The sequence below is a fragment of the Stegostoma tigrinum genome, chromosome 7 (genome assembly GCF_030684315.1).
Source record: "Stegostoma tigrinum isolate sSteTig4 chromosome 7, sSteTig4.hap1, whole genome shotgun sequence".
Classification (NCBI taxonomy): Eukaryota; Metazoa; Chordata; class Chondrichthyes; order Orectolobiformes; family Stegostomatidae; genus Stegostoma; species Stegostoma tigrinum.
Genome location: NC_081360.1, coordinates 38,127,325 through 38,150,220, shown reverse-complemented (window position 1 = coordinate 38,150,220; position 22,896 = coordinate 38,127,325). Strand labels below are relative to the sequence as shown.

The 22,896-nt window shown below is 38.7% G+C and overlaps 1 protein-coding gene across 19 annotated transcripts in view; it reads left to right on the top strand.

The window, feature by feature from the left end:
- Window positions 1-1,865: 1,865 nt before the first annotated feature.
- gulp1b (GULP PTB domain containing engulfment adaptor 1b) overlaps window positions 1,866-22,896 on the top strand; it is a 344,780-nt gene continuing 323,749 nt past the window's right edge. For 5 of the 19 annotated variants that reach the window (XM_048534113.2, XM_059647183.1, XM_048534105.2 and 2 more), the window contains exon 1: window positions 1,869-2,214. The gene's annotated coding sequence lies outside the window, so the exon portion shown is untranslated. Of the gene's footprint in view, window positions 2,215-2,909; window positions 3,037-3,490; window positions 3,823-3,911; window positions 4,031-22,896 lie in introns of those variants that run through there. The other 14 variants (XM_048534120.2, XM_048534122.2, XM_048534102.2 and 11 more) reach the window with 11 other exon arrangements.

The window sequence follows — 22,896 nt, the reverse complement described above, 5'->3', positions numbered from 1 at the left end:
ACCTGCACATCTTTAGACTATGGGAGGAGACCGGAGCAACCCCACGCAGACACAGGGAGAATGTGCAAACTCGTTCCTGACACTGTGAGGCAGCAGTGCTAAGCATTGAGCCACCATGCCATGCCGACATTACTGTCTCAGGTCCGCTGCAGTGCTCCAGTAGAAAAAAAATCATATCTTCCACTTAGAAGACTTACAGATCTCAGGACTTAACATTAAATTTTACAACTTCAGAGATGAAAATTTTCCACCATGTGCATTATCCACCCCCACACTCTTAGGTTGTGTTCTCTATGGGTTGCTACCAGCACAGCCTAGGCACTTTCAACTATCATACCTTCTATTAGCACTCATTCAACATTTATCTTCTTCCTAGATTATCATCAGCAATCCCTTTGTCTGCTTCACCTTCCTTTTCTCTCTCTGGACACAACCTCCATCTATTTGATTCACTCTCTCCCCCTCCAATACCATCCCCATCATCAGCAAAAACTTTATCATTTCCCAGCTGCTTTCAGTTCTGACAAAGGGTCATTCGACTCAAACATTAACTCTGGTTTTCTCTCTACAGATGCTGCCTGACCTTTGTGTTTCTCCAGCACGGTCTGTTTCAATTTCAGCTGTCCAACATCCAAGTTCTTTGTTTTATATTACTCCTATTCCCCCAATAGTAAAGCATAAGATAGTATAAGTTTTGCTAATCTCTGTCTTTAATCATCCCACCACCTTCAATGACTAATGCACACATATAAATGCGTTAAGTTAAAGCAAACACTGTGTATGATGGAAATCTGAAACAAATATGCTGGAAAGCCCAGCAGGTCTGGCAGCATCTGTGATAAGAAAGCAGAGTTAATGTCTCAAAACTGGTAATGACTTTTCCTTAGAAATGTGTCGTCCAGATGGGTCCATCTGATCCTGCATCCTCTTTAGGTTTATACCCTTTCTTTTATATTGCCTTTCCACAGAATGGATCACAATAGAGCCAGGTCTGATGATAGCTAACCAGGCTTACTCTGCACCAGGTCCAAACTATTCTGCAATTTTCATATTTAGGGGATAAAGAGCTGGGAATTTTACTGAACAGTAACTTGGATGAGCCAACTGGGGGACTTGGTGAGAACAAGAGAATTGGAGACAAATTCAGGGGACTGTTGACTGCACAGTGCTATTGAAATAGCTCTAGGGTCCAAATAGAGCAATTTAGATGTACTTATAAACATCAGTAAGGCTAATAAACAAGTACAACAGAAGTGACAAACAAACATGCAAAGATAAATATAAATGACTGATGCTAAAGTTAAAACCTATAAGTGTTGACAGACAAAAAAAAACTGAATGTGCAACTACACTATTACTTTTATCTTGTGAAGCAAAACACCAGATAAATCTACAACATAAAATCGAAAACATTGTGATACCCAGCAGGTGGTGGGCAATCACCGAGAGAATCAATTGCATCTTGTCTGCCAAGACTGATGGGCACCGCAGGACATGATGGGAGAGGGCGGCAAAATGGTTATTTTATTTAAAAGTGTTCTCTTTGATATATTGATTTTTAAATTATTTGTTGCAGTGACAATTTGTCGAAGGGCGGGTCTGTTTATTTCTCCGCGTGTTTTCTGCACCCTTCCTAAGATGGACTTTTGTCATTTTTCAAAACAAAAATAGTTTCACAGATCTTGGCGAACTCTCTGTCTTCTTAACATTCAATTAACAAAATAGCACCTGGCAAGAGGGTAGGTCAACGTGGCAACTGTAGAACTTTCTTTCGACATTTACGCTGGCTACTTGCCACCCTCAGAATGACTCCTCTCACATTGTCCTCACCATTTATCGCAGCGTTTCAAATGAGGTGGATGAGGTTTTCTACTCTGGCTGATGAAGCATGATTTTATGTCCCCCTGGGTGATTTATCAAGCGCCGTGACGTCTATTCCAGCAAAGGCGAAGTCGCGGATAATAAAGAGAACGCTGGATGCTACGCAGATTGTCACATTGGGTGGTCAGCTTCTGCCCCCTTTAAACGGAATGCACACTGTGGGTTTTGAAAGCTGGCGCCCTGTGTACAACACACTGTGCTGGCCGGCTTTACGTCATTCAACTTTCCAAACCCAGAGATTCCGGAGGGACGGGCAAACACTGGTAAACCTAGCAACAACCAAAAAATAAGAGGTGCGCTACGAATCAGCCAAAAGAACAAGCCTGACACAAAGTAGGCGTTACTTACAACTTTTAAAGAAAATCTTTTAGTAGTAGACTTCGAGTATTGAAAAGAGCGTTGTTTTGTTTTGCACTGAGACATTCGGTGAAACTGCTCCCTGTCTGTCTGTGTTGCGCGTGTGTGTGTGTGTGTGTGTGAGAGAGACTGTGAGAGTGAGTGTAAGAAAGCGGCCGCAGTGAAGTCCTCTCCTTGAAACTTGGGAGTTAACAGCGGTTGGGAACAAGTGCAGCTCAAGGAAGAGGGCAGTCTGCCTGTCCCCAGTTCATCTGCAGGGCTGGTCTGTTTGGGCAGGAGGAGGCCACTTGGTTGGACAGGGCGAGACGCCTTGAGATGATAAAGAAAACAGCGGACAGCGAGAGAAACTTCTGCAGGAGATGCCTGTCGTTGTGACTCCAGCCCCATCATTCAAAGACACAGAAAGTTACCCAGCCTCTGCGCTTCTCTCAGCTTTAGACTCTGAAACTTTAACTGCCCTAATACGTTTTCCCCCTTTTGTAGCACCGTATCTATTGTTTTTTTTAAATAAAAAACATAAAATATCGGGAAGAATTCGCGGTGATGAGATTTCTGCGTGAACGCGCGTCTGTCTGAGCGCGCCCCCTGGCCCATGCCTGTGCCTGGGAGAGAAACTGCTTATGAAGCTCAGCTCAGTGTGTGCAGCTAGGGGTCCCCACACTCTCTAACCTGCTCGCTTCTAAGTGTGTTGTTTCAGGGACCTGCATGAAGTGGTTCTCACGTCCGTAAGCACTGTCTAGTTCTGAGGCTGTGCTGTTGAGTTTAGAACCTTTTTTGGGATTACAGTTTTGCCAAGAGGTATTGGAATGTCGTTTCTGATTATAACGAAAGTGTGTGAAATTAAATGCCCTCTGTTCTTTGCTTGATTAATATGTCAAATAGACTTGAGGCAGTCCAGAATGACAGCTTGTAGCAATCTATATTCGATAACGTTAAGACTCAATAGAGAGGTGGGCCCGTTTAACACTTACACATGGTTCATGGGTTGGCCCCTGTAATTGATGGAGCTTAAACTGTTTTTGTAGACCTGATGTTTATGTTAGAAGTGAAACAGTTACTCCTGCGTTGTTTCATATTGCCTGTTTATTTCAAAACTCTTGGAAAAGCTCTCCTGACCAGCATTTTGTATTTTTTTTCGCAGCGAGGAAGGTTTTGTTACTGGCTTGGGAATTCCTGGCCTTTTGATGTTGACCATTTACAGCAATGATTAATCATTGTCTGTCAAGGGATTGATTCTGCATTCATTCTGATTTTCAGCATGCCAGCGTCAGGAAGAGTTATCACAGTGCTGGTGTATGGAAGGAGACTAACCCCTAAGTGATAGTTTAGCTTTGCTTTTGTCAGCTTCTAATGATGATGTAATTTTAGTTTTTGTTTTAAACAAAAGCATTGTTCTACAGTGTACAGAGGCAGATGTGAGTTTCAGCCTTATTAGCCCTGTTGATCACAGTGATTTGGTGTATGCAGTGCTTTCTGTAAGCCCCATTTTGCATTGCAACCCTACATCATAAAGAGGGCAGCACATGTGCCTTCAGAGACTGACAATATCATCTTGCACAGTGGTTTCATTCCCTGTTTCTCTGGGTAAGTTACTAGTGATGGAAAATGATTGCTGCTGGTGCCCCTTGCTGTGAGTTACTCTCTCTTTAAATTACGTACCGGGAAAGTATTTTTTTCATCCATTGACCCTGTTTACACCAGACTGATGGTGGAGCAGATATTTAGTGGCTGTCATTCAGTGTGCAGTCAGTTTGGATAATGCTATCTTCAGCCACTAGAAAATATTCAAATGGTGAGTTTTCTTTCCTCTACAATAGCTAGCATTTCCTCTGCTTTTGACATTTTGTTGTGACTAGCAATGACGTACAATGTTTCAAGCTCGAAAAGAGATGCTATTCTCTGTTACCCAGCTGTTAGGTCTTCGTTTCTTTTTGCCACTTGAATGGAATGCTGAAACTGAAATAGAACTGATGAAACTAAGGAGAGTAAAATTTGGAAAAATGTCCTGCTTGGATGGTATCTGGAGACAAAACTGATTTGTGATGGAACAAAGAGGAAGCATTCTCCCAATAGTTGATTAGAAGTGACTGAGCGATCTTAAGCTTGTGGGTCTTGTTGAGTGGAGTTTCTGATTGTGGGATTTGTCATGTTTGCTCAGTTGGGACAATTTTCAACTTCTATCTTTTTGTTTCTTGATTCTAATCCATGCTGGATTGTTAATCCATATTTTGTTTGTATAATTAACATTAACTATTGTGCCACTTGATATTAAGCACAATAATTGAAGAATTCAATAAGGTTATCCTCCTTCTGCTTTCATGGAAACAATCCTTCTACATATGTCCATTTCATCTCTTTGCACCTGTATCTATGAAGTAACTAATGCCTGAACTGGAATTTTTAAAAACTCAAAACATTTTCTTTAATAAATTTAGTATTTTGCCTATATTTTAAACCAGCAACAATAAAATCAAGCTTGTTACCTTAAGTATAGTTTTGTTAGTTACCTAGAGAGGGAATTGGAGCTGGTAAATCTTCAATATTCAGACAGTAATATTGTGTATATTATATGTTTGTAGCTTTTAAAACAGTGGAAAGCTCTGGGAAGTTTGTTTGTTTTGGCCATTTTATATTAATGTGTGCACGACAAACAAATTACACAGTTCTTCAGATGACCCCTTGGTAATGTCTTACTGGGCTGAGATTTGGAATTTGGGATTTGGGTGGCTCAGTTTTTACATATTCAAACATTGGATTATAGTCTCCTACCAAACAGTAGAACAAAAATTTGGAACAGCTGAACTGTGATATTCAGAGGACACTGACCAAGTCAGTGACGTTGCATTTATGTATCGTAGATCTGTTTGCTGTGATCTTGAGTTTTGTGCTGTGAATTTGATATCTGTTCATCCATTGATTGATTTTATAAACGTCTCATTTATTGGTTTCATACTGTTACCATAGTTTATATTCTAGTTTTCAACACTGCTCCCCACCCCCCAGCCCAGACCAGCCAACCGCCCATCAGAATATGCTTTTCACTCAATTTTTATTGCTTTTTACCTAAAGTTCTTATACTGATTTGTTTTCAGCATCTGAAATAGTTTGGTTGACAATTTATGATAGGTACTGTAACATTTTCAGAGAGTTTACTATTGTTTCATTTGAGTTTAATGATAGAACCATATACGTTTATAATATACAGTACAGCTTTTTGGACCATTTTCTCCCTGCTAAATCTGTTCATCCATAATTATTCCAACAAGCATAGATCTTTCTCATCCTGTGTGTTCTTACGCTGCAAATATTTATCTATTTTTCTCATAAAACAACAAATGGTCTTTGGCTTAATTATTCCCAGTTGAGCATTTAATGCTTCAGCAAAGTTTTTGCATGAAGAAATTCATCTTTGCCTTTTGTTTTAGTGGCTCATCAATTTAAAACTGTCACTGGCATTTAAAATGTCGAAATAGTCTTTCACTATTTGCTCCATTGATAATCTTAGTTGAAAAGAGTTTTTAAAAGTTTACATTTGTTAATATTTCAGTTCATCATCACTTGCTGTTTTACGTTTGTGATATTTTGGGCAATTTGCCTTTTTTTTGTGCTCCGTCAATATGTAACATTTTTATTTTATACTTTGAGCAGTCATAAATTCATTATTTGTCCAGTTCCTGAAAATCTGTGAATATCTTGGGATCACCTTTGTCCTCCTTAATTTCCCATTTTAAAATACAAAATGCCGTCATTCATAAACGTAGGCATTTTTTTAGTGTCTTTAGTATTAATTAACATGAAAAATAAATGTCCAAGGTGAAATTTTTCAAATGTAGTATTTGGAACATTTATAATTTTGAGCCAAGTGACAATCCAATTTATAATTCATTCCAAATTAACATGAAAGAGTATAAGTATCTATTTGGGTACTGATGCACTAAAATGGGTGAAGTGTTGGATTATATTCCAGGAAACAGAGACTTGGAGGCTCACTCTTGTTCTTATCATTAGATTGTCAGTGAGCTGTGAACATATAACAGGTTGCTAGGTGAGCTCCCCATACCCCAGGGATACCGTTGGCTCAGCTGCTGCACGGATCATCGGGGCACTAGACCATGAATCATAAATTAACCTTTTGCCCGTTTTTCCTGATTGCTGAAGTTGACCTTTTTTTTGCAGCAGTGTACCAGTTACTTTATCTTACATCCATTCAATGTTGAAATCTTTTAATCTGCTCCAACGTTGTTCCTTTTCTTTGGCCTCCCTTGCTGTGCAGTGGAAATTCAAACATAAACTTGGCAGCATTAACTGTTTGGTTTGGTTGACTTCTAGTTTCTGTTGCTTCATGACTTACAATTTTGAGATAACACATTGAATAGTATTTACTTTTCATGGTCTTCGCCTCTGAATGGCAGATTTTGATTTTGAGTACGTGAAATAGTGCTGATATAAACACAACAGCCTTGAATTTCTTCCATACTTGCCTCGAGACAAGCAGAACAACTCTGAGATATAAAAGATCATGGAATTTTGGTTGAGAGTTATGTGTGTAGTCACAATATGCTGAACTCTCCTGGATCCTATAAGGTCAGCTATGGATCTTTCTACTCCAAATTAAGACCCATCTGTGACTTAAGAGCAGCTAGATGTTGTGAATTATGTGCCAAGTAGCTCACTGAAGCCCTCTCCATCACAAGGGGCAAGTCAGAAGTGTGAAAAACTCTCCATTTACCTGTTTGACTGCAGTTCCAACACCATCCAGTACAATGCAGGCCGATTAATAGGCTTTCCATTTAAAAGCTTCAACATTTATTCCCTTCACCATGAAATAGAGTGGCAGCAACGAGTACCATCTCCAAAATGATGTACTACAACTCATTAAGACTCTTGTGATCACACCATCTAATCCCCCGCATAAGGGAAGCGGAAACATGACAATATAACCACCTGCGCATTTCCCTTACCTCAAGGCCATTGTGACTCAGAATATTATTGCCATTCCTTCACTGCTATGTCAAAATCTTGGAACTTTATCCTTAACATACAATGTTTGATCTGTCTGCAATAGTGACTGCAGTGGATTAAGAATTCTGCTCTCAGCTAGCTTCTCAAGGGCAATTGGGGATGTCAATATATGCTAACTAGCCAGAGCCACCCACATCCCATGACTGAATCAAAGAACACCCTGAAGCTCTCAGAGCCTTTTATATAAGCCTCTTATGATAGTGTTTGCTCAAAGGTGCTATTACAGTTGTGGCCAGATTTTCAGGCTCAACATGAAACAATTTTTCACCAGCTTTTTAAAAAGTTCACTTTCACCAATGCTTGTGCTGTTTCTCCCCGGTTCCTTTCGATGTATTTTTATGCCCTTTCTGTAATCCTGACTTTATGGTAGTAAAGCTTCTTTAACTGTGTTAAAGTGCTGAATGAATGAGAGAGATTCTTAATAGACAAATGAATCTAAGTTATGAGGTGAAGCCTGGAATGTAGATCTGAAACCACATCAACCAATGTTCTATTCTTGTTCCCCCAAAGTGGTAGTTGAGACTTTCATTTTTGTACTTATTTCAAATAAAAAAAGGTATCATTTTGGTGCTTTCCTTGGGTCTTGGTTGTTTGTACTGTCATATCCTTAACTTTATGTTGAAGCATATTCTAATGTGATTCACAGTAAAATTGAATGTAAAAAAGATGACAGTGGCAGAGGGGTCATAGAAATGAAGCACATTTACAGGCCCAATATTTTGGGGTGTTTCTGTGGAGGAAATTCCAGGTCCATGAACTAGCCTTATGAGTGGTTGGAGATTGCCAAATAAGTTTCAGCTCATTAATCTACAAAAGCCTGCTTTGTTGGTGTGACCTAACGTTACTTGTTCATTTTAAAAATTATCAAACCTTATTTTTCTTACATTGCTGTCAGAAAGTTCTGTTCTATTTATTTGGGAAACTATATCTTATTGTTTGCTTTATAAGAAATGGATGTTCCAAACGCATCCTTGTTACTAAGCTTCATTCCACCTGGGAGAAGATACCAGAGTTGAACTACTGACACAGACTTATCTCAATGCCGCTCACAAGTCTCACTGTTCTTTCACATATAGCCAAGCAGAATTACTATCCACATCCTCGAGCATAATCTCCTTTATGATTTTTATTTTAAAAGGAGTTCATAGGTGTATTAAGCATTAGAATTTTGAAAATTTTCTTTTGTGAATGATTTCTATTTTGACCTTGAAATGCAAGGGAAGGAAAAGAGAGAACAGGAGCCTTTGTTCATTAACAGTCCCTCATCAAACCCAGATTCATGAAATACCTAATTTATGTTTTTCTAATAAACTAGCTTGCTGGTGTGAGCAGGGCAGCTAAGCTCATTAGCCGAGCCATCAAAAAATACGTATATGGTTATCTGGGTTTGGCTTGTCAGAAATTTCTGTCTCAGTTCAAGTGTTGCCGGGCATTGCAGCCAGTAAAGGTGATATTCAAGCCCTGTTCAACCTTTGTTTTGAATTCTTGAATGGCAGTTCTTCTGCAAACAGCTGTCAGAATCTAGCAACAAAAATGGCATAGAATCATAGTTCTTTCATTCCTACAGTTTTGTCACATACACAGGACACTCTGGTGCAACCAGGAGTCCTCAGAAGCCATTTGTGCATGCTTATACAAAAAGAGTTCAGCATAGACTCCAAATCAAATAAAATAATGGCAAAGAACCTGTTTCAAACTGTTGTTTTCTTTTTCCGTTTAAAATAGTTGGAAGAGTTTTATTTAAAATAATAAATAAACATTTAAATGAAGCATTTTTAATAGATAGCAGTTTATGTCTTGAAATATATAGGCTGTCAACATGCTTTTTCCCTGGCTTAGCACAATCTGGGAATATGTGAGGAGTTGGTTTTATTATTTCCCGATAAGCAACTTGGGTTTTATGTTACCGTCTTTAATGTAATAGAATAACTCAAAAAAAGTGCTTAATATAGAACTGCTAAATCTGTAGCTATCCTAAGCCACACAATTTTTGCATGCTATCAAACCATGTCTCAGATGGATAGCTTTACTTACGGCAGTTCACTTTTTGGAGACGTTGTGTGACAGTATAAGACTTTCCTCCTCCTAATTTGAGTTCCTTTGATCAGAAATGAAAATCAAAAAGCTTAAACCTTGGAAGAAAATAGTGGAGGCAGGATCATCAACTATTTTTAATGCCTGATTTGATAAGTCCTTCTTTGACAAGGGAATCAGTAGGTATTGGGGTAGTCACAAACAGATCAGCAACGATCTTACCAAATTGGTTCAAAGGACTGAATGGCTCACACCTCCTAATTCTTATTTCAAGATAACAATGAGAAAACATAATTATTTGTATGGCAAACAAGTCAACTCGATCAGATAGCTGGAATCACTTCCTTGAAAGATATAATAACACTGTTGAAATTACAGTATTCAGTGTGCCGTGTCTGTATTGATTATATATTGGGAACTAATTTGCTTAAATTACCCTTGAGCCAATGGAGAAAATAAGTCTGTTAATTGTGTGGGGCGGGTTTGAATTTCTAATATATACAATTTTTTAAATCATGGATATTTTTGCCAGTGTTTGAAAAAATAATTAATTTTTTACTTGATGTGCTTTAGCAACCGCAGTGCATGCACAAATTTAATTGCATGGATTTATTCTGTTCACGTGGATGAATGGTTCTCATTAATTGTTACTTGATTTTGGACTAATATCAATAGATTTTGCCTGCGGCATTGTGTGCAAATTATTAATGCTCAGCCAAGTAATGGGAAAATAATTTACCTGTTCATGACAGTTTGAACTCCATGGTTTTCTAGCAGATGTGATATTAATATAGATTGGTTTGGTGCAACACCTAGCAACTAAAATGATGTATTGGAACTGTTGCGTTTCCAGTAGGCATGACTGTTTCATTTGCCAGTGCAATTTTAGAAGCTTAACATTTGTGAGCAGGATAATTACGGGGACCTTTTAGGTTTCTCCTTCACTACAGTTCATGGATTTGTTTGTTTTATGAACAAGTTTTATGTAAATGACACTGTTTTCTTTCAAACTCCTTTTTTTATTTGACGCTGCACTGAACGTTTGAACTGTTGTTTGTACTTTTGGATTTTTATGACCAATTAAGAAGTAAGCATTCAGTACGTGAATTAAATTGCACATTGTTTGCTGAGGGATTTCCTTTTCACATTGTATAATTACATTTTATCATTACTTTGAATTTTTAAAGAATTGATACTCTAGGAGAAACTAAACGTTCCTTGAATTTTTATTCTTGAACTTTAATGCAAAAGTTATTTGGTAAATAGAGAAAAAGTCACTGGAAGCGCTCAATAGGTCAGGCACCATCAGTAGAAAGAGAAGCAGTTAGGTTGAGAAGACCTTTAATCAGGAATGTCATGAGTTCTCATCCCTCTGCTGTGATGAAAGAATATTAATCTGAAACTTTAAATATGATTCCATGCAACAAACGTATCTGTCCTGCTGAGTATTTCCAACGTTTGTTTTGTTTTTACTCTTGAACTTTGGTCATTCATAAACCTTAATACAGATTCATTTTCAGTTTTCATATTACTGTACACAGGTGTAGCAATAATAGCAATAATAACAGCGTAAAGTTTAATGAGATAGGACGCCTGGCAACACTCCACCACCATACACTGAGGGGTGTCGATGAAGCCGGAGGGCATTTGTACAGATTTATACAGATTAAACTGTCATCTGTGTTTTGAAACTTTCCTTCTCTAAAGAAATAGCATGTATGTTTCATATTGAGTTAATTTCCATAAAGTACCCATTTCACATTAACAAATTTGGTTATTAGCTGCTTGTAACACTTCTGATGAATTACTATCAAATATTTTGCTGCATATTTTATTGGTGTTTTATAAAAATGAGAATGTTGTGCCAAATACCAGAATCAGTCATTGACATAAATACTGGAGACAGTCATGAGACCATTAGCAAGAGATCCAGTTCAATATCTGATAACACTGAGCTGGTGCCTTGGGATCTAATAATATGATGAAGTAGACTCATAGAATCTGTCAGCACTTGAGACTGAAGGTTTACGGTCTCTGTGGATACTGCAGAGGAAGAATCTGATAACTTTGGTTCTTGATATATGGTCACTTGGAGAGATACTTGAATTTGAAAACGTAGTTTGAAGGAGGTCTTGGATTTAGTGGGGCTCCTGAATTCAGCGAGCACCTGCAGGGTTTGTGAACATAGCAACTTCAGGTATCTAAGTGGGAGATGGGGAATAGAGTCCTGGAATATGGAAGGTATGGGAAGGTAGCTTTGAAACTCTTTTAAAAGCTATATTTTAGCTCTGTTGGGATTGGGGGGAGGGAGGCTGGGGACTCTGACACATGTTTTTGGCAAAAGCATTACAACGTCAGAGGCAATCAAACAGCTCTTTACTCATTTTGAAGCCGCCTTTCCTCTCAGACTGCATCTTCTACACATTCCCTCCTGTTCATATCTTCAAGCACCTTTTGCCGCAGTATCCATTATGTTAGAATCCCTACATTGGAAAAGCACACCTCTTGGCCCATCAAGCCCACATCAACCTTCTGAAATGCATCCTACCCAGATCCACCGCCTACCCTATCCCTGTAACCTTGCATTTCCCATGGCTAATCCACCTAGACTGCACATCCTTGGATGCTTTGGGCAATTTAGCATGGCCAATCCACCTAATCTGCATATCTTTGGATAGTGGGAAGAAACTGGAGCATCCAGTGGAAACTCAGGCAAACTCGGGGAGAATGTGCAAATTCCATGCACGCAGTTACCAGACACTGGAATCTAATCTGTGTTACTGATACTGTGAGGCAGCAGTGCTAACCACTGAGTCACTGTGCTGCACTGGTGTTAGCTAAAACATTTTAGGAGAAAAATTTCTCCTTAACGTCTTAACAAAAATCTGCATAGTGGAGAAAGATGGCATGTTATCTGGTCCAGATGGAGTTCCTCCTAAATTAAAGGAAGAAACCAAAGTGGAAATAACTGAGATTGGTCATAATCTAACAGTTCCTATTGGATATCTGAGTAGTGCTGGAGACCTGGGGGGTTTTCTACTTACGGTCACAAGAGTGGGATAAATTGGGGAAACTAGAAGTCAGTAAGCTTAACATTGATGGACCTAAATAAACTTTTGTTTGGAAAGACATGGGTTAATCGAGGTCAGCCAGAATGGATAGTCTTGAAGATAAATTGTGTGGTAGCTAACTGGATTAGGTTTGATCAAATAATGTCAAGTTGATCAAGATAGTGCAGTAAATGTTGTGCTGTATGAACTTCAAGAAGATATTTGACAGGAGGCTTTATTGAAAATATTGATGTCATAGTCACAAAATAAGCTGAGTGACAGGAAGAAAAGCATAGATGTGCTTCAAAATGGAAAAGGTTCTTTTTAAGTATCAGTTTTCAGTGCATTACTCTTCCTTTTTTTTATAAATGGCCTGGAGTTAAATTAAAGGAACAGCATAAAGTTTAATAAGATAGGAAGCCTGGCAACATATTAGACACTATCTTCATCAATTGTACCCATTAGGTTGATGGAATATCTGTGGAACTAATTGAAGTGAGCTGTGAAGTGATGCAGTTTGCAAGAGCTAATGTGGAAAGACAGTTCACTAAAATTCATATAATTTTGAAACTCACGGATGAGCAAAACATTGGCGTCCACTTACACAAGTCCTTGAAGGCCACATTTTGATTTTTCAAAAAAATATAGAATATTTATGATTATAAATATTTCAGTTACAAGGATAGGTTGGAAAAGTTAGGACATCTCTTAACCTTCTCTGGAGCAAGAAAGTAGCCAATAGAGATGCTAAGGATCATGAGAGAGTTTGTTTGTTGGAGGTCAATTATTCCCTGTGATGAGCAGGTCAGTGATGAGAAATTGTAGAATTGACATCATTGAGAAATGATCTAGAGGAGGAATGAGGAGAACCTGTTTTTCACTGAGAGTTCTCAGTCTTCCCACTGAGCAGATTGTGGAAGCTAATTTCATAAATTGTTTGTGAAGAGAGTTGGACAATTATTTGGAAATGATGAACTTTACAGTGTTGCAGTCAAAAACAACATGGTGAGAGTAAGCACTGCTCTTTAAAAGAGTTACCACAAACATGATGAGTTGAAGCAATTCCTTTTGTGAGATTTATGTAAGATGGACAATTTCTTGAAGGGCACTATCTGTCTTTATGAGGAGAACAGAATGCACCCTCTGGAGCTCGACTGTTGAGTTTGTCCAATACAATTAGCATAAATTTTAACAAGCAAAATAACCCAAATATTTAATTATTCATTTATGTACTACCCAATTTCATATAAAATAATTGACATCCTTCAGAATTGGTTTAGAGGGGATCATTTTAATTGAATTTACAGCAACAATAAGAAATGAGAATGTCAGCAAGATGACGTTTGCTGGCCATGGTTGCAGAGGTGATGGACTTGAATATGACCAGTAATGATCGATTTCCCTTACAAGGTGATAAGGGGTTTTGGCCTTCACCTTTTCTGTTTATCTCTGAGATACTTGTAACTGAAAAGCTGATTGTTAATATGTTTGTGATTTTCTTCATTTGCCTGAAATAAAAGCTTTTGAGACTTTTGGAAAATTATCCTACAGGGACACCACCTTCTACCCTTCAGTTCCTTGTAATGCGCAGATTACATTTCAAGGAAATTCTGCAGAGAACACGTGTTGGAATGCACAGACGTGATATCTGATTGTTAACTTAAAATATCTTTTAGTCAAACCAAAAACTGTTAGATTGCATTATGTTGTCACATGTACCAGAGTGCCGGAGCACAGTGAAAAGTGTACAGAGTTGCTTCTGGCCAGCGCTGTTTTGGAATATGATAGTTGGAACTAAAAACCAAAATTAAAGAAATAGGAACAGAAGGAAAAGAAAATGCCCAGAGCCCCCTCGTCGCTGCCATGAGACTTGACCTGAGTTCAAATGCCTTCAGCTCTAGACCCATGAATGTCACCACCTTGTGTCCTGTGTCTCACTGCTGCCTGTGCCAGACCCATCAATGCCAAAGTTGCCACAATTTGGTGTCATAACTCGCCACTGGACCCACCTTGCTGATGCCTCAGCCATCTTGGAATCAATTGAAGTATCAGAGTCCACAGCCTTCCTGAACAAATTAAAAAAGATATAAGGTACAATTCTGGGGATACATTTGAACATAGCATTGTGAGATTCATCATTTTATTTGTTTTCAAAAGGTACAGGTTTTTTTGGGAACCATTTTTTAGTGTTTTGTGGAAAATGGATAATGCAGCGCCACCTATTGACATGCTAAGTAATTGTTATTGGCCAAGTCACTGTTTCTTCTCGAGAATGGAACTCTCACTAGAAATGTGTGTCCTACATAAGTCCCCAGATTTTGCACCAATAATAGGAATAAGACTGTGTCACTGCTCTTATTCATTATATAGAAGATCAGACGGCAAATTTGGGAGTATGTGTGTGTGGGTGTGCGCACGCGTGTGCAATTCACTGCTACTAATTAAGGTGTTGAAAAAAGAGAATTTCCTGGAGAGGATAATTCAGAATTATTTGGCATTGAGAAGCAAAAGGAGAATGTTCATGTTTCCTGGGGGTATTCAAAGAGCCTCAAAATAGTGAGAGTGTAAGAGCTAGATGAGCAGATCTGCACGGGAATCTCAGACATTGATTTGAATAACTTGAATATAAAGCATAAGGAGAGGGAGGGCATTCTGAAAATTGTTCAGGAGAATTTTTCTTGGAGACCTGAATGTTCTTGGGATAACGGTGTAAGGCTTGGGTAATAGCCCTCATTGTCTCATAATGTTTAGCAGTGGAAAATGAAAAATCCAGTGTATAACTTCTAAATTGGAAGAGGGCTAACTTCAGTGGGATGAGAGGGGATCCAGTAAGGGTTAAGTTGAGTACAAGAGTGAGAGTTAAAACTAGGATGATGTTCAAAGAGGAGAAAATCCAGCTTTCATGTCATTAACCTGCTGATGGCTTTTTGCACATTTGTGCATATTTTCTGGTCTTGATCAATCACTTTTTCCATGTGCTTTCCGCATTGCATGTTAAGTTCTTCTTCCTGATCATTTTGCTACTTCCTATCATGAAACCAACTTCTATAAGTTCCGTTATTTTTATTTATTCCACACTCAGATTTTATGTCTAACGTTACGTGTGAAGTCTGTTAACAAGCAGTTTGGCTGTTCTGTTCAGCTATTCTTATTTCTTATTCGACCATTGAACCATAGCAGTATTCAGTAAAATAAATTCTTTTGTACTTCCACATATTAACAAACTCTTACTTTAGTGAGCACAGTTAGTTAAGTTAAATGGAAAGCCTAACACAACTTGGTTGCTGTCCAATATTGCAAAAAGCACCGTTAGTCTTTAGGCTCCTTTTTCGGACTGGCCATCGTTACATAAAATTAACAATCCTGCTATTTTGTATCTAAGGAAATGAAATATGAAGCACATTGTAGGTTGGAGATTTTTAGAAAGAAGTCTGGTTGAAGAAATTGGTTTATTTTGGAGCAAAGGAGATTAGACGAAAGATCGAGCTGTGTAGAATTCTGACAGGTTTGTATAAGATATAGAAAAGAATGCACTGTTCCCTTTAGCCAATACGACACAACTTCAAGGTTTTTGATAAGAGATGTGGTGGGGGTGTTGAGAGGGAGAACCTTTAGGTAGATTGGCCATGCTAAATTGTCCGTAGTTTTCAGGGGTTTGTGGGTTGTAGGGGGATGGGTCTGGGTGGGTTGCTTCAAGAGACAGTGTGGACTTGTTGGGCTGAAGGGCCTGTTTCCACACTGTTGGAAATCTAATCTAATCTAATTACAAGGATGTAGAAGGGAGGACGATGAATGATTTGAAAAGAAAATTGATTGGATGCTTAAGAGACCGAAAGTTTGTGGGCCTGGAGACGTAGAGTGGGATATGGGCCTGATTTGTTGTTTAACAGAGAAATGGCATGGACCTGATGGGCTGAATAGCCTTTTCTGTACTCTAATGACTCTGAATCTTGTTGGGATGACCATATTCTAAAGCAGCATTAGACATGAGCATGAGGTAATTTTAATAAGACTGCCAGTTTAGTTACTGCTATCAAACTCAACAACATGCAACAGATGTTAAAGTGTACATAAGTCAAGACAGACCAAGTGGGGTTTTAAGTGGGACTGGTCAACAAAGGACTAAAGAAGTAGCACTAGTCGTTGCATACACAATGGGCAGAGTGACCTCTTTGTGTGCTGTAATAATTTCTGAAGAGGGATTAAGGTCTGCTAAAGAGGTTCAATAACAGCAATATGGTGAGACGAGACAGAACTTTGCATGGGATGCCTATTCCTGCAGTACCAGTTAATGGGGTTTGAAGGAAATGGGCCTGAGGCCAACAATGATGCTTTGTCAATAGAGGCAGGAGAGATAGAAGGAATTGCAACTCAAAATTAGCTGCAGGGCTTGGTTAGTGGAGGCATTGGAGCTTTGTGGGAGTTGGCTGAAGGCCAGTAGCATGTCAAATAGGAAATGTTTGTTGTTAGTCAAGTTTGCATCTTTGGGGATTAGTGAACAGAGGAAGTATGCTTATTAGTTTCCTGGTAGTGATTTTAGGAAACTGTTTTGCAAACATGTAGCTATTTAATTAACAAAATAGCATGGAGCTGATGAGTGACCTTTAATTCAAGCAGCAAGAAGTAGGAGTCTGTGACTCTGAAAGGGAATGCGAGGAAATGCTCACATCTTTACAAAGCATTTTCCTGTCATAAACATATATATTGAGATTTTCCGTACTAACTACTATGTACACAATGTCAGGGCAGACGAAGTAAGACTTTATAAACAAGAGTCAGCTGAGCCTGGGTTCAAGATGGGTGAAATTTGGACTGGGCAACCAGGTTTACTTCAGTTCCCATTCTGTCCTAGTCTTTTATTTATTGGTTTAATTTCTTTATAAATTTAAAAAAAGATTTGAAGGAAGGATTATAACCTGGATGAAAGCTGATAATTTTCAATCTCATACAATAACTTTCATGACTCCCCTTTCCCTAAAGCTTTGCAGCTCCCAGCACTAGGTGTTGTTGAATCATCCTGAAACTGCTGCTCCTCTTTGTCAAAGTAAGGAGGGCTCACACCACCATGATCACTTCAGATTGCTTGGGGCCCGTTGCCATAATGATTGTTGACTGTGAGATTGGCGCTTTCTAAGTCTGAATGTTACAGGTGTGACTCTGTCACTTCCCGCACCCTACATTTTCTGTTGAAAAATAGAAAACACAGAATCTTTTTCAGTCTGTCAGACATGGAAGTTCCATTTCAGCTTCTGAGAAACCCTGGAATCAGCTGATCTACTACTCTCAGGATTGACCTTTTTGCAAAGGTACTGAACTAGTTGGAGATGACAATGAGTTACGCTCTATATGTAGGACTTGCAGTCCTGTGGGACCATTCTTTGGCATTGGTGTTCTGAGAGTCATTATCAACCAGAAACTTAACTAAACCCAATATGGATACAAGAAAACAATAATGATTGTTGACTGTGAGATTGGCGCTTTCTAAGTCTGAATGTTACAGGTGTGACTCTGTCACTTCCCGCACCCTACATTTTCTGTTGCAAAATAGAAAACACAGAATCTTTTTCAGTCTGTCAGACATGGAAGTAGCTGAATACTGTGAAGAGTGGCTGAGCTGCTGAGTTGTAAAAACTGACACCATTTAAAAGGCTGAAGTGTGGAGTGTGAAAGAAGATTCCCCTGGATGGGCAGCTACACCGATAATCCAAGACCGAGCCATCTGTTCAAATAGTGGCTCTGCCAGTAACTTGAAACCCTCCCTCCACACTGGGTACACTGCAACCTGCAGTTTATCTATAAAGATGCATTGCATAAATTTCCAATCATACGTCGACATCACTTCACAGTCCCACAATCTCCATGAAGAGATTGACATCTAAGAAAGACAAAAGTAGCCTGAAGATTTATGTTCAAGTCACACTTTATTTTGATAAGAGATGTTCCCTCCTAGTTGCTCCACCACTGCCGCTTGCCTGTTCAATTTTTCATGTACGCAGTGTAGAGTTCAGTTACTCAAAATTCTGTCTGTTTAGTTTTTAACAAGGTTGATTAGTGGGATTGAATAAAAAGGAAAGGACAGATTGCGATGCAAAATTTAAAATGCAATAGATCTTTCAGCAACTTGAAAGAAAGATTCGCATATTTGTCTAAACTTTTAATCAGGACTTGAATCTGGGACATAAGTAATTTCATTTTTTTTAAGATGAAAGTAAAAAATAACTGCTGACCTTAGGGAGAAGGATAATTTCTGGAGTAATTGCTTAACAGTGTGAGGCCAGTGGGTCAAGATGTAATGATGATGTATCATCACATTACTGGGAGGGCAGCAAAGAGGCTTTCTGAGCTGGTGTAGATCCATTGTTGTATGTAGTGTTAGACCGAAATAAAAGGCTATTTTTAAAATGTACATCAACCACTGCAGAGCCATATGAGAGAATAACAGGCTTCCCATCATGCTAACCAATAGACGAGACAATCCGCTGATTTTGCCAACTATACTGTAAGGCAGTGAACAATCTGACAGCAGGTTTTCTAAAAATCTGAGAAGAGATTAAAATGTACTTGATAGATCACAGTTGGGCTTTGAAATTCAGCAGTTAGGCAGAGAACTGAATTTCAAAATAGGTGACAAATAGCTCCCTAATAGGGGGTAATTAAGTGAAAGTGAATGTAATAAATGAAGGAGATAGTTAAGCTCTGAAGTTAGTAAAATTGTTGTTTTGACAAGAGGACTGCAGAAAGGCCTGATTTGTGTCCAACTGAAGCTTTTGAGAAACTTGCTTGGAACAGTATAGAAAACCAGGAATGAAAATACTGTGTCAGATAACAACAGCGATCTCATTTTTGAAGCATGAAGACTTGAAAGTAAAATTTCAGGTGGTCACTTATTGGCTCTTGCGAGAAAATTATGTACAGCTGGACATGATTGTAGGTCATTGGTGTCTTTTCACTTGCTGTATGAATGAATTATACAACTGACAGCTTCTTGCGATATTGTTTATTGGAAAACTGATGATTTAGTAATCTTTCCACCTTCTGTGGATTTTCTAAGATGTATTATGCTACCCCGAGAGAGCCAAGCTGCCAGAATTTTTGAGTTAGCTTATTGTATTGGTGGTTCAGCATTTTTGAATAAGTGATGCAAACATAGGGCATAGTAGAAGCTATTCATACAATGTGCGCCTCTTCAGACTGGCAACTGATTTAACCTCAACCATCAAGAATTTTCTATTTCTAAGAAGCATTTAGTTGCCGCTACTACATTAAAAATATTGAATGCCATTCAATATACTGTGCTTGGATAATGTCCAAGTAAAGTGTACTTTGATCGAATATTGATTTGTGCTGCCTTTCCAAAATCGCTTTCATTTTTGTTCAGTAATTTTGCTGTTCCAGAGAGATAGCACAATTACAAGTTCTTTGCCTTTCAGAAGTGCTTAACTCTGCATGTGGCTATGAATCTAAACATTATTGGTATATTTTCCACATTCAAGGTTGTCTAGATGTTTAACTATACTGCTACGTATGATAAATTCCTTAAAGATTTCTATTGTAGAGTCATGGAGTCATAAATGTTATTTAATTGGATTAGTTATGAATAGTTTAGTAATTGTGAATGTAAAGTCAGCTGTTGGAACTATCTCTTCATACCAAGAGATGACTTTGTCTGGAGAAATGTGTCTTGGCTCTGCAAAACACCTTTTCAAGTCTGTCAAATGTTAGTGCTGAGGGATTATACTGTTGACTTATGTTATGATCTTGGTGGAAGACCAGAAAATTTTAAAAAGAAATTCAAACTCCCAGTTGAACTGTGAGTTTACATTTTAAAATAAAGTGACTCCAGAAGGCAAAACAAATCACTTTGTGAAAAATAAACCCACTGACTTAAATTTACTCTGCATTCCTCCAATTTGGTGCTGGCCAGTTCCTGACATTGAAATAAATCAAGTGCTGGTGATGAGCCATGCATACACAATGATGTTAAACTGGAAATGACAGAGTTGTTCAAAGAAATTTTATTTTTAGACCCTCCATGTTCAAATATGATGTAAAATGATTCTGTGACTGGTTTTGAGGATGCATCCACATACGCTCTGTTGGTCTCACCACATTTCACCCACGGTGTCATCAGCACAGACTACCCCATCTTTATTTAATGCTAATTAGTGCTATAGGCTGCATCCTCTCCTGCATCCTTTATTGCTGCAGTAATCTGTGAACTCATTATTGAAATTGTACACTTACCAGCTGGTCACTGGGTCAGGGAAGCACTATCTGGATAAGGGTTTGTGAAAGTGGCCTTAATTTACAGAGTCTATTTGTACTTTCCCATTATCAGAACAAATTTACCGACTTGGTCAACCCCTTTGCTCTTACACTCAATTAAATGCTAATTTTCCTAAAATAAAATCCCCACATTGCTCTACAGTGCTGCACCTTTCTACCCTTTGCGGTGAGGCCTCTGTTTTTCAACCAAAGTCAAATGCCCCCCAAGACAAAAAAAATCCATCATAAATATATCCAACAACTCTTACAATAGTGTTTTTAAAAATGAAATAGTTATCTCTGTGCTTTCCTTTTTTGTCTGCTTTATGATTGCCGTTGCTTAATTGAGTGCTGATCCAGTGGCTGCTGTATTCCTAGTGGAAGACTGCTCGACTTTCACTGGTTGACCCTGGCATGGCCAACTGAAGATTTCCAGTCTCTGGGGGCCTGTCTTCCGACTGCTGCACTACAGTTTAGGTGGGCTGGCTGACTGAGAGGTATCTAAAAGTGCCTTCTTGGAATTGCAGAGGTGGGAGCTATAATCCAGAGAGACAGTGACAAGTTTGTGTACCATGGTGCCATGCCACTCTCCCAGGGTAGCATCCAGCAATTCCAGTAATCTGTTGACATGCAAATTGTTGTATTGCTGTGAGACTCCACAAGCCACTTTGAGCACTGTTGTCCACAACCATGTTGAGACCACTCTGATCCTACATGGCAACAAACTGTGACCACATGACTGTGTCTGAAATTCCATTGCAGCACAGAGGTTGGGTTACTTCCATATGTGTTTTGATGGACACTGAGACATCTGCTACCAGATGTTCAAAAAGATATTCAGAAGAATCTAAAATAAACTGTTAAATTACAACACGTACAAAAGGAGTTTTGTATCTGTGGAATGTGCCAACTGAGTCATGCACAAATGGCAGGAAGTAATAAGTGAAAAATTGCTGTTTTGATACAAATTCTCATGTCTAGATTTTTTTTTAAAGAAGGGAAAACACTGCACAAACCCTTCTGTTCAAATGTCTGCTGAAGAAGCAGTCAACAATCTCCCTCTAATCTCCTGTGCCCACTGAGTTTTATACTAAATCCTTGTAATCTATATGCATGGTGGTACATGCATCCACTTTGAAGGGCTTTCTTTTGTCCTGGGTCTCCTTACAAATTCTCCCAGGTCCAGGTGCAATTTATTTCTTCCACATTGCTAACTCTCACAACAATTTGGTCTAATTGGCAGATATAATTGGTGTACTGTCTGTGCCTGAATAAGACTATTTAGAGACATGAGGGGCACATCACTAAGCCTTAAGGATTCCGGTTTTCATTAAAGTGTTATCTCTGGCTTGATTTTTGAAACAATGTTGAGGCTGATACCATTAAATGTTATTGAATTATTACTTGAACAGTGCATGCATAATCAACAGAAGTCAGGAAGTTGTTGGAGTTTAAATTTTTCCTTTAGAGGCTGTGAGATAATTCTAACTCATGAGAGATTTGGCATTGAAATACATTAAAGGAGTAAAGTTATTACACTTAGATACCCATTAAGCTTGGCAGTAAGAAATTTTGAATGTGTCCCTTTAATTGTAGGTAGACCTTTAACATGGTGATTCTTAATTTTGCTAATCAACCTCAGTGGCACTGAAAACCAACTTCTGTAAGTATGGTGTCTCATTCTTTCAGATCTCAATTACGGTTGGAGATTTTTAAGGTTTGAGGTTATTGACTTGCTCACCGAGCTGGCTTGTTCTCACTAAGATGTTTCATCACCATGCTCGGTGACATCATCAGTGGAGCCTCTGATAAAGCAATGTTATTCTACTCCATTTGGAATTTATCCTTTCTGGTCTGTTATGGTGAATACTGTCATTTTCGGTTTTGATCTGTATGGGTTTGTACGTGGGGTCCAATTCTGTCTGTTTGTTGATTACATTACAGATGGAGAACCATATCTCTAGGAATTCCCGTGCATGACTATGTTTGGCTCGGGTTACTATGGTTACCTTGTCCCTGTTAAACTGATGGCCCTCATTGCCTGAGTGTACAGATATTAAGGAGAGTTCATCGTGCCATTTTGCTGCTACCTGATGCTCATGTATTCTGATGGCTAGTTTCCTTCCTGTCTGTCCAATGTAATGTTTGTGGCAGCCATTGCATGGTATTTTATAAACCATGTAGGTTCTGCATGTTGTGGGAATGGAGTCTTTAATCCTTGTAAATGTTTGTTGTAGAGTGGCGGTGGGTGTGTGGGCCACCATGATTCCTTGTGGTCTTAAGAGTC